The 10622-nt window shown below is 36.0% G+C and overlaps 1 long non-coding RNA gene across 2 annotated transcripts; it reads left to right on the forward strand.

Moving 5' to 3' along the window:
* The first annotated feature begins 1310 nt into the window (after nt 1-1310).
* LOC121901435 lies at nt 1311-10311 on the forward strand. Of its 2 annotated transcripts, XR_006097290.1 has the most exons (5): nt 1311-1434; nt 2489-2697; nt 3970-4030; nt 5457-5571; nt 7739-10311. It is a non-coding gene; the product is annotated as an uncharacterized LOC121901435 (long non-coding RNA). The 2 variants fall into 2 exon arrangements; XR_006097289.1 differs by having other exon boundaries at nt 2489-4030.
* The last annotated feature ends 311 nt before the right edge of the window (nt 10312-10622 follow it).

Here is a 10622-nt window from a genome sequence, read left to right on the forward strand (position 1 = left end):
CTTGGAGGTGTGTGGAGCAGGCTGTATGGCAGGTTCTGGATCAAGTTCTCTTCTCCAAAAATGTCCCTGTTACATGGCATAAGACCACAGGCCGTGACCTTTCATCCCCTTTCCCAAACTGGCAGCCTGGCTGTAAAGGCCAGTAATTTCATAGATGTTAATCCTCTTTCCAGGTTTTTGGTCATCCATCAGTTGGCCACTTTGTTGTACACTGTGAAAAAAAAAGTTATTTCAAAGAAATGTACTGTATTATTTTACAGTTTTTTTTTGTTATTTCTACATTAAGTGTAAATGCCATAAAAACACTAAATTATTTTTTATCAAAAATATTCACCATAAAATAAAGGCTGTAATCTGTAAATTAAAATAATGGAATATTATAGTTTTTTTAACAGGATTATTCAATTACTTAATGGTCTTGAATGTTAAATTACATTGAATCCTATGTAAAAAAAAAAAATACAAAAAATACACATCCTATTACTGAATGTATTAAGGCAACTTTCTGTTTTTTTTTACAGCAAAACTTTAAATTTAATGTAAAAAAGAAGAGAAAGCAGTATGTGTATTATTGATGTATATGCATTTGTATGTTCTATGGAGGTTTTGCACATGATTAGTCTTTATATTCGCATACATACATTTTTGTATAAACCTATTGACCTCTTATCTATAATAGCTATAATAAAGGCTGTAAATCCACTTTAAAAATGTTGGAAGCTGTCTCCCAATACATTATGTTAGACCACAACTTGAAATTGCATATGTACCATCCATGAGTTTTTTCCTTGTGAAGGTGCAATCATTTGTAGATCTAATTTTTCTTCTCTAAATATTAAGACCCAAACAGTCAGTCTATGTTCAACAAAATTCAAAGCTGTCATTGCAGTCCTACTGCTCCCTCAAATCTTTAGGTCACTCCAACATTTCTACAGGTCGAAGGGAACAAAAAGCAAAAAGCAGAGACAATATAAGGTGAGTAAGGAGGGACCTCAATATGAGTAAAGCTTTATAATGGTTTACAAATGTTTTTTGTGTTTTTTTAGCAATAGGTGATAGATGTTAATAGTTGAAAAAAAAACCCATAAACTTAAACATAGAAAATGTCTCTATAGACTCTGTGCTTCAGACAGATGAAGAACATGCGCGCAGATTCAAATTAATGTTGTACAATCATTGGATGAATGATTGTACAACATTAGGGGGAGATTATCTCGACCAATGATATTGTTTGAGTTCTGGGGGCAGGTCCTCCCGGCGTGATTCATCCAATGACTGCGCAACATTCAATTGTTTGAATCTACGCGCACTTTGTTGACCTCTGTCTGAGGCGCAGAGACTACAGAGAGACAATTTGTCTAGATAAAGTCACGCAAGTCATTTGCCAAGCCTGTTGATTTGAGGATGATGATTCACATTCAGCTTTCACAAAAGGTAAAGTAACTTAATCATTTTGTTATTCTTCATGTGAAGTTTCATACAAAGAAAGGTATGAACTGAACTTGTCATGAGTTGAGCTAACCCCAAGGGCAGCAGAAAAGGAAAGTAAGATAGCAATGCTAAGTTAATTACAACTTGACATAACTAAAGTGTTGACGTTGCATAATTGTCAGAATTTTAAAATGTATGTGGAGTCAGCAGTGCTAACGTTAGCATTTGCTTTTTGCATGCACCAAGCAAGTCTGTGTGGCGTCAGATAACATAACGTTATGCCAGTCCTAATGAAGCTATTAAGGTTAGCCTTGAATCAGAATCTCACATCAGTCATAGTAACGTTAAATAAGTTAGATTTGTCAGTTGACCATTTACATATTTAAGCTCATATTCTGTCCTGTAAACATTAAATAAAAGACTGTGGGAAGTTGTGACCTGAGAAAGACTTTGAGTGTAAGCTAGTATGCTAGTGTTAATAAGTTTAGTGAGCCCAGCTGCTCCTATTTACTGCTAGTAAACACATTACCAGTAACCTGCTGCCTACCAGCTAAGTTGGTGTTGGTGTGTGTGTTCCTCGGCTTTGCAGCAGTAACAACTAGCAATAATAACAATCAAATAGCAATATAGCAGCACAGTAACAGCAATATAGCATTTAAAAAAGAAACACAATGCAGTAAGACTTACAGTGTGGTAGTGGTATGTGTAGTGTGACGTTAGTGTGTGTAAACTGCTGCATGAGTGTGTGAGTGTGTGTGTAATGTGCAGATAGGCAATTAGTGTTCATTTTTCATAAGCCTGGTTGTCTGGTGGAAAAAACTGTCTCAGAACCTGCTGGTCAGGGCTTTGAGGCTGGGGTACCGTTTACCAGATGGCAGAAGCTGAAACAATCTGTAGTTGGGGTTAGAAATACATTTGTAATACACTTGGAAAATAATAGAACACCTCAAAATATGTATGTTTTAATGTAATGTTAGTATATCAATGTGTCACAAATTTACTGATAAAATAAGTATTTTAATCATGATAATTACTATTTGAACTTTGCATCCCCCAGCCTCTTCCTGAGTTGTTTTGCATCGCTGGCATGGTTTTCCCAGGCACAGCCTTCACATACGGCATGCATGGTTATTAGAAGGTTCCGGGCCTCAACATCCTCACCACCCTGCAGGAGGGCGTTCTCAGCCAGGGGAAAGCCAAGTGGAGCTTCAGGAATTGCTTCTGGGTGCTACACTGCATGACCGAGGCCTACTATCTGTTTACCAGGTGTATGCACTAGCTCACTCATTATATAGATCAGTGGCTAAACCGCACTGTCACGCTGGAACTATTGCATGACATAGGGCTAGGTAGAGAGAGTGCGATGAAAACTGGAGGAAACTCGGATCATGTCAACACTAACGCACCTAAGAAGCGCTGTGTGTAAGCATTTTGGATTTGACTCTATCAATGGCAAAATTATCGATATAGATAAGGCTGTTTGCCGACTTTGTATGAAGCAACTACTTTACAATAACGTTACCACAACAACGAATGGAGTCACCTGTTAGCTTCTCACCCAAGCGAGGCTAAAGAATCAGAGCACCAACAGCTACACAACCTTGCCTAACTTTCTATTTTTTGCCTATAAATTACATAATGCTAATGTTCTGTATAATTTGAATGAATTCCATAGCACTGTGAATTCATTCGAACTTTATTTTGGGAAAAAGTGACAGCCCTAGTGCGTATGCTGCATGGGAGATAAACCTGCTATTCTGCTGCTCTCTTCTTTTTAAGCTTCAAGTCTGTTTTCTCCCAACCCTGCGTGTCAGTGAAGCATGGATATACATACTTTGACTGCTATGCAAATTAACTACATATTCACAATAAAGAAATCCATACATAATTATGTTAAACTAATGTTGGCCATCTGCACCAAGATTTCAGTTTCTACTGATAGGCTAGATGATCAGTAATTTTGAGAATTTTCACTGTATTGATGATAGGGATTAATCATGTTATTTTATATATAATGTGTATATTTGTTGTTTTTTTATTTTAAACTGTATATTCTGCATAATTCAATCACTGTATTGCAAGTCAAAAACTGAAAATCACTCTCTTGCCTAAAGCTTGTGCAAAATACTGCACCAGAGTTTTAACTGGTTCCAAATGTAGAGACTACTACATCACTCTAAATTAAGCATCCCAACAGAGGATACCAGTCAGTTTTACAAATGGTTTTAAGATTTTGCTGATCACATTTAAAGAACAGCTTGATCTGGCCCCAACCTTAATTTCAGACCTTTTTAAACCCTTAATGTTCCTGCACTAAAAGAGGCTAGGTTTGATCATGCTCAATTTCTGTTCAAGCGGCAAACAGCACTCCTTTAGAGCTGCAACCTCATGGCTCCCCTCTGCCACTGCTGTGAGGGTAGGAGGCAAAGTTGACATTGTGTGTACATTAAAAAAAAATACAGGCAACAACGTTGCCACCTGTTGGTGTGCAGGCACTTCTAAGAGCGTGATACATATTTTCTATTTTTGTATTCTCAGGACAAGGCTTGCTGAGGCTCATTGCAGAGGCTCACAGCCATTGTTGGAATTCTGAAAGGAAGTGGGTAACTTTCAATGAATGACTTTCATATGAACTTGAGACTATTTTTAGCACGCAGATTCACATTTGTATGTTAATACTGATCATGTATTAGCTTATTTGTTTGTTTCTGGAAGGAATTTAGCTCCTGTTTTTGAATTTAGCCCCTATTTCCATGGCCAAGGAAAGTTCAGTCAATATTTGTCAGGGGTGGGGGACTCAAATCGCATGACTGGACACAAGTCACAAATTTGAGGACTTGCGACTTGCTTTACTAACACTGATAAGACTCGACGTGACTTTGACTTGAGGCAGATGACTCGAAAAGACTTGACAGTTTTTATTTAGCTGAATCGCCTATTTGCGCTATTGTAGATATTGAGCATGAACAGTTAACGTTTTGAGACATGATAGGGTAACTTCTAGTGTAGTGTGTGCAACCCAGGCTTTAAAGACAGTGTCTACCAGGACCTAGAAAATGATGCAAGACAGGATTGAGCTGAAAGCTTGTTGAAAGCATTTTCCCATACCTGCGCTGAGCTTTAGTTGAGCTTAATATTACCAGACCATTTCTGATTTAGACAAGAAAGCTTATGAATTGACAGCTTTTCATGACAGAGCTTCATTATTCTGTTCGAGGTCCCTCACTAGTTCAAAGTCAATGTAACTCAACCACAGCAGAATGGTCTCTCCTTCTCTCCAGTCAACTGTGTGACAAATGCAATCCTTCAAGATCAGGCAAACAAGATGGTATTTTTCCTTGATGATGCTTGACATTTGAACAATTACAGTGTTCTAAATGAATGAATGTATTAGTCTACACAATCCACAGCAGAAAAAAGTAATCATCAGACAGAATACTGTTTCGTGTTGCCGTTTTCTCATGACATGGATTGCCATTGTACCCCTTTCTGTAGTGTTTTAAGCACTTCTTTCATGGTGACTTGATTTGTGACTTAATTGACTTGTCTTGCTTGATGTTTAGCAGTGACTTGACTTGGCTTACTTGAGTCTGAACACAGTGACTTAGGACTTGCTTGAGCCTTTAAGGACTTACTTGTGACTTGCACATGTGTAACTCCCATTTCTGATATTTGTGAATTTGTGAACTACTTCCTCCCAAAGCCACAAACCAGAGACGTGAGACTCAAATTTCCGATGCCATCTGCAATAAAGTCTGGGGCTGCTTTATAGACAATGAATGTGAAACTAATTTTGTAGTAATATTTAAATACCCAAGTAGGCTTTATTCTATAGTGACCTTTCATATCTGAAAAAGAAAATGTACCTGTATACTAGGGTTGGGCGATGTCTACAGAATTGGCATATGACAATGTCCACGGTGAAATATTGTAATGGACAATGATATCGGGTGGGATAAATTACTGCATTTTTCTGTCATTTATGGTTGTGCTAAGTTTGTCTCCTATCGTCTGTTTCATCACAGGTGGCGCTGAGCGATCCTTGCATGTGTGACTGTGTGTCCTCTGAGTGGAGCAGAGGAGAGACAGTGAACCACGTGAAGTACTTGAGTTGACGACAACTACAGTCGTTGCGTTAATGTAAGTGCAATAAAAGCTCCATGAGTAAAAAGCCAATAAGAGTAATTTAATCCACGCAAAAGATGGACAGATGGGGGGGCTTTTAAAACTCGATGTTATGATGGTAGAGGCTCAGTGGTTGATGACCGTCAGCCATTGGCGATGGACGATGGCATTGCCCATCAGCCCAACCCTACCGTATACTCAGAACATCCCCCTTGGTGTTCTCAGTGTCATCTATAACATCTTTCTCAATTCATTGTTTTTGGAAAAGCTCCAGACATTATCAGATGACATCACAAATTTGAATTTTAGCAAAATAATTTTTGGATTTGGGAGAGATTTGTTCATGTTCACTAACATTTAGAACCATCTTAAAGCATGGGAATAATATGTATGAATTTCTAAATTGGCCATAGTTTCCCTTTTGCCATAATGCAACATGTAAGACATTGTCCTGATAAAATGTACAAAACTGTTTGTCTGATGTCTGTTGAAATCATCTGAATGAGAAAAAAATATATATATTTTCTAGTAAAGTATTCTGTTTGAGCTCTTATTGGGTTGATCAGCTTCAGACCCACATTATAATTCAATATGGCTGTTAATTGGTTCATTAATTCTGAAACTTTAAGGATAACACTGTAAAAAAATAGTGAATTACTTTGTAAAGCAAGTAGTGAAAGGCAATTTTATGATACATTATTAAACATCTTGAAACCTCATACACCTTAAATGGGGATCTGCATTGAATGGATTGTAAAATGGCAGTAGAAAAATGTATATAATGATTCAGTGTAAGAGAAGTTGATATAATAGTACTTTTACATACACCTTCTGGTTTTTGTACATTCAGAACCCCATACATTAATGTGAAATGTCTGTAGATATATTGGGGAGTTGCTTGCAATTACTGTAAAATAATGTTCATATGAAGTAAACCCCATACATTTATGGGAAAAGCCTGTAAATATATTGGAGAGCTGCTTGTAATTACTGTCAAATAATGTTTATATAAAGTTAACCTCATACATTAATGGGGAAATGTATGTAGATATATTGGATAGCTCCTTTTAAATACAATCAAATAATGTTTATAGAAACCAAACCTGATACATTAATGGGAAAAGCCTATAAATATATTGGAGGGTTGATTTTAATAACTGTCAAAAAGTGTTTATATAATGTATACCCCATAAATTTATGGGAAAACCTGTAAATATACTGGAGAGTTGATTTTAATTACTGTCAAATAATGTTTATATAATGTATACCCCATACATTTATGGGAAAAGCCTGTAAATATACTGGAGAGTTGCTTGTAATTACTGTCAAATAATGTTTATATTCAGTAATGATTACTGAAATTATGTTTTTTGAAAATATTATCACATGATCTTATTTTTTTGTACAGTGTAAAACCAACATTTACCAGGGATTTACTGTAAATAGATTGGATAATCACATAAAATAAAAGCCTGAAGCTCTCAAGATACCATTAATGAGTGTTTAAGGAGAGTAATTTGAATGTAATTTTACATAGTTTTTCTGTGTTTTACATCCAGAAATCTGTATTTTGAGGGGGAGTTCTTGTGGATGGATTGAATACTCTTATGAATTTACCAAAGATTACTATATGAAAACAGGAGTCTTCATTTAAATTAGGTCATTTTAAGGTATTTCTGCAGTCTTTTTCATTTTTTATGCAGATTTATCCATTCGTATAACATTCTAGAGATGTTTTAAAATGAGATTTTATTTTTATTTTACAATGGTTTGACTGTAAAAATGCAGACAATGTCCAAAGTAATTGTCCGTATTTTTAAAATAAATCTCTGTCGAATAACTAAAAGTTTTTTACTGTTATTTGACAGTAAGTGTTTTTGCTGCCAGACTTTTTACCATTTTTTTACGATTTTTTTTTTTTTTACAGTGTAGCTCATCTTCAGGCTTCTGAAAAAGATCCTGTCGAGGGGCTGCATTTTAAGGCTGCAGTGAGGCAGTAGTTAAATCATGATTATGCCAAGATGTCTTGCCAGATGTACAGCCTCTAAGGTTTGATGTGGGTGGTTCACATCAAGTATGAGGATGTGTGGATCATTCTTGCTGGCGTTCAAGTTCTTCACAAAGTGGGTGAGCCACTCCACAAATAGTTTGCTGCTGAGTCAATCTGAAACTCTTCCCACAGATCCAGGAGGTGACCCTCTCATTGGAATCTTGGTCATTCTCTTTCTTGGAAGGATAAACATCGGAGGAACAAATTGCCCTGCAGCATTCATCATGCAGACAGTGGTAACATTAAATCCTCTCTCAGCGTTTGTCATCCGCCCGACTTGTCAAGCCCCTTTTGTTGCAACCACAGGCTGCAGTTTCTGGACATTTTGGCCTCCTATCTGATCCATGTTCCACAGCTAGGTGGGAAATATGTTGTTCAGCATCTAAAGCATGTTTTCATAAACATGTCTGGCAGCAGCATGAACTTTGGCTACAAGCCATTTATATTATATTTTTGTATTTCTGGACCTATTTGAATATATTTTTAAATCATATAAACACTTTTTAATCAAATTTCCAAGTAATATATGGTGAAGAGTTCCTAATGTGTGGATGATCAATGCATAAAGAAATTTTTGATGGATTGACAGTCCAGGCCTATGGGATCTTCCATCCTCCATACCTGCCTTGCTTGACTATCTCCTCAGAGTAGGCTCCTCAAATCTAAATCTCGATGAACTCAAAAATCAAAATGTCTAGAAGAGGTGAAGAAGGACCTGTCACTCTGTCTGTGGTTCGTGAGCTGCTGGAACAGCAGAAGACTTTTTACAAAGAACTACTTGAGCAACAAGAAAAGAGCTACAAGTCATGTTTATAAATTTTAGTTGATTCTACTATCTCCCATGTTGATGGTCTTGTCAAAGATATTTCAAGCATATCTAAGGATATTCAGGAGCTTAAAGCCAGTCTACAATATACTCTGGCTGACTTGGATGACTTGAATGCCAATAAGGAGAAAAGTATGGAGGAAATCAGAGCTTTAACAGAGTCTCTCACGTCACCGAACATCCACTAATGACCTGTCTAATGACCTGTCTTCAAAATCTGAATCATGGTCTGACACTGAGAGCAAAGCAAAAAAGCTTTTCTCTGACCACCTCAAAATTGACCCCAAGCTCATTGAAATTGAGAGAGCACATCGCATAGGAAATTATGGACACACTGGACATCCAAGATCTATTGTACTGAAACTACTTTGGTTTAAGGATAACGAAGAAATCCTGAAACGTGCAAAGAACTTCAAGGGTACTAACTTTTTTATTAATGAAGACTTTTCAGAAAGATCTGCTGCCCCAACTCAGAGCTGAGAGACTGAAAGGCAACGTTGCCTACTTGAAGTATGACTGTGCTGTTTTTAGAGTCACCCTACTGAATCATGAGTTGCTCAACTGAATGTGCTAAAGTTGAATGAAGGTGCTAAAGTAATACCCCTTTACAAATCAGGTGATCATAAGCACTTAGTTGAGAGCAACATCCTGTACAAACATCAATATGGTTTTTGAAAAAAATACTCAGAATTGGCACTGTTACAGCTTGTCAACAAGATTTCTTCTGCCTAGGATGAAAAAAAATTTTGCACTCGGCGTCTTTTTAGACTTATCCAAAGCGTTTGACACAGTTAACCACAATATTCTTATTTCCAAGTTTAACAAATATGGATTACAGGATGTTGCACTCAAATGGCTAGTCAGTTATTTAAACAATAGAGAACAATTTGTAACCATAACTGGCTGCATCTCAAATAGATTAAAATTATTTTGTGGATTACCTCAAGGTTCTATCCTTGGTCCACTTCTATTCTTGATTTACATTAATGACTTACCCATGGTTTGCAAAGATTTTTTTCCTATTTTATTTGCTGATGATACTAATCTCATAGCTACTCATGATGATTTCAAAGTACTGATCCAGCATGCAAACAACGAAATGTCCTTCATTTCCAAATGGTTTCGGATGAACAAACTCACTGTCAATGTCGGAAAATCTAATTTTATGATATTTTGCTATAAAAACAAAAAATATTTAAAAGATGATGCTAAAATATTCATTAATGAAAATTCTTAGGAGTTATTGTAGATGAAAGACTAACTTGGAAAAAACATATTGAACATGTTTGCAAAAGGTCAATGAAAATGATTGGAATACTGAGGAAAGTTTGTTCTCTGATTCATCCCTCTTCTTATTTAAATCTGTACTATAGTCTAATCTATCCATATATCAATTATTGTAATATTGTTTGGGCTGCTACGCATCCTTCACACCTCAATCGGTTACTTTTAATCCAAAGGTTTTTAGGAATGATTTGAAACTCCACTAGCCAAGAACCATCTGCACCTTTGTTTAGGAAATTTAAAATTTTGTCAATTTATTCTGTAAATATTCTTCTAACATGTGTGTTTATGTTCAAATTCATATATCACAGGAAAAACCTTCCAGATACATGTCATAATTTTTTCCTTTCATCATCAGACATTCACTCTTATTCAATGAGGCGATCAAAGGACTTTCATTTACCTTATTGTCACATTTCCAGTCATCAGTTTTTATCAAATTTAGAGGTCCTCATCTCTGGAAATTCAATTCAAAGTACAACTTTGAAGTCGTCATCCCCTTTAATAACGTTTAAAACACATTTTTAAAAATATCTTTTATCTAAATAGAATTTTGTGTGATTGGGTATGTATTACACCTCTTGCACGTTTAAAGCGTTCAAATTTCTGTTCTGATTATTTTTTCTTTTCTCTCTTTTTCTCTTGTTTTCCGCTATACATGTTTTTTTTTGTCTATTTGATGTTATATTGTTTTATGACTATATTTTTATGACTTGTTGAAATGAAAGGGAGGACTTTGTTTAAGCCCTCTGGGCTTCCTTCCTCTGCTGCACAATTTAACATAATAATATAATAAATAGTTTTTTCTGTGTAATATTTTATTGTATCCTCTGTACAAAAAATTTTTAAAAATGAAGGTTTTCACCAACTTTTACTTCATTGAAGCCTACTGCCCAGGCAAGACTG

The sequence above is a fragment of the Thunnus maccoyii genome, chromosome 8 (genome assembly GCF_910596095.1).
Source record: "Thunnus maccoyii chromosome 8, fThuMac1.1, whole genome shotgun sequence".
NCBI classification, from domain to species: Eukaryota; Metazoa; Chordata; class Actinopteri; order Scombriformes; family Scombridae; genus Thunnus; species Thunnus maccoyii.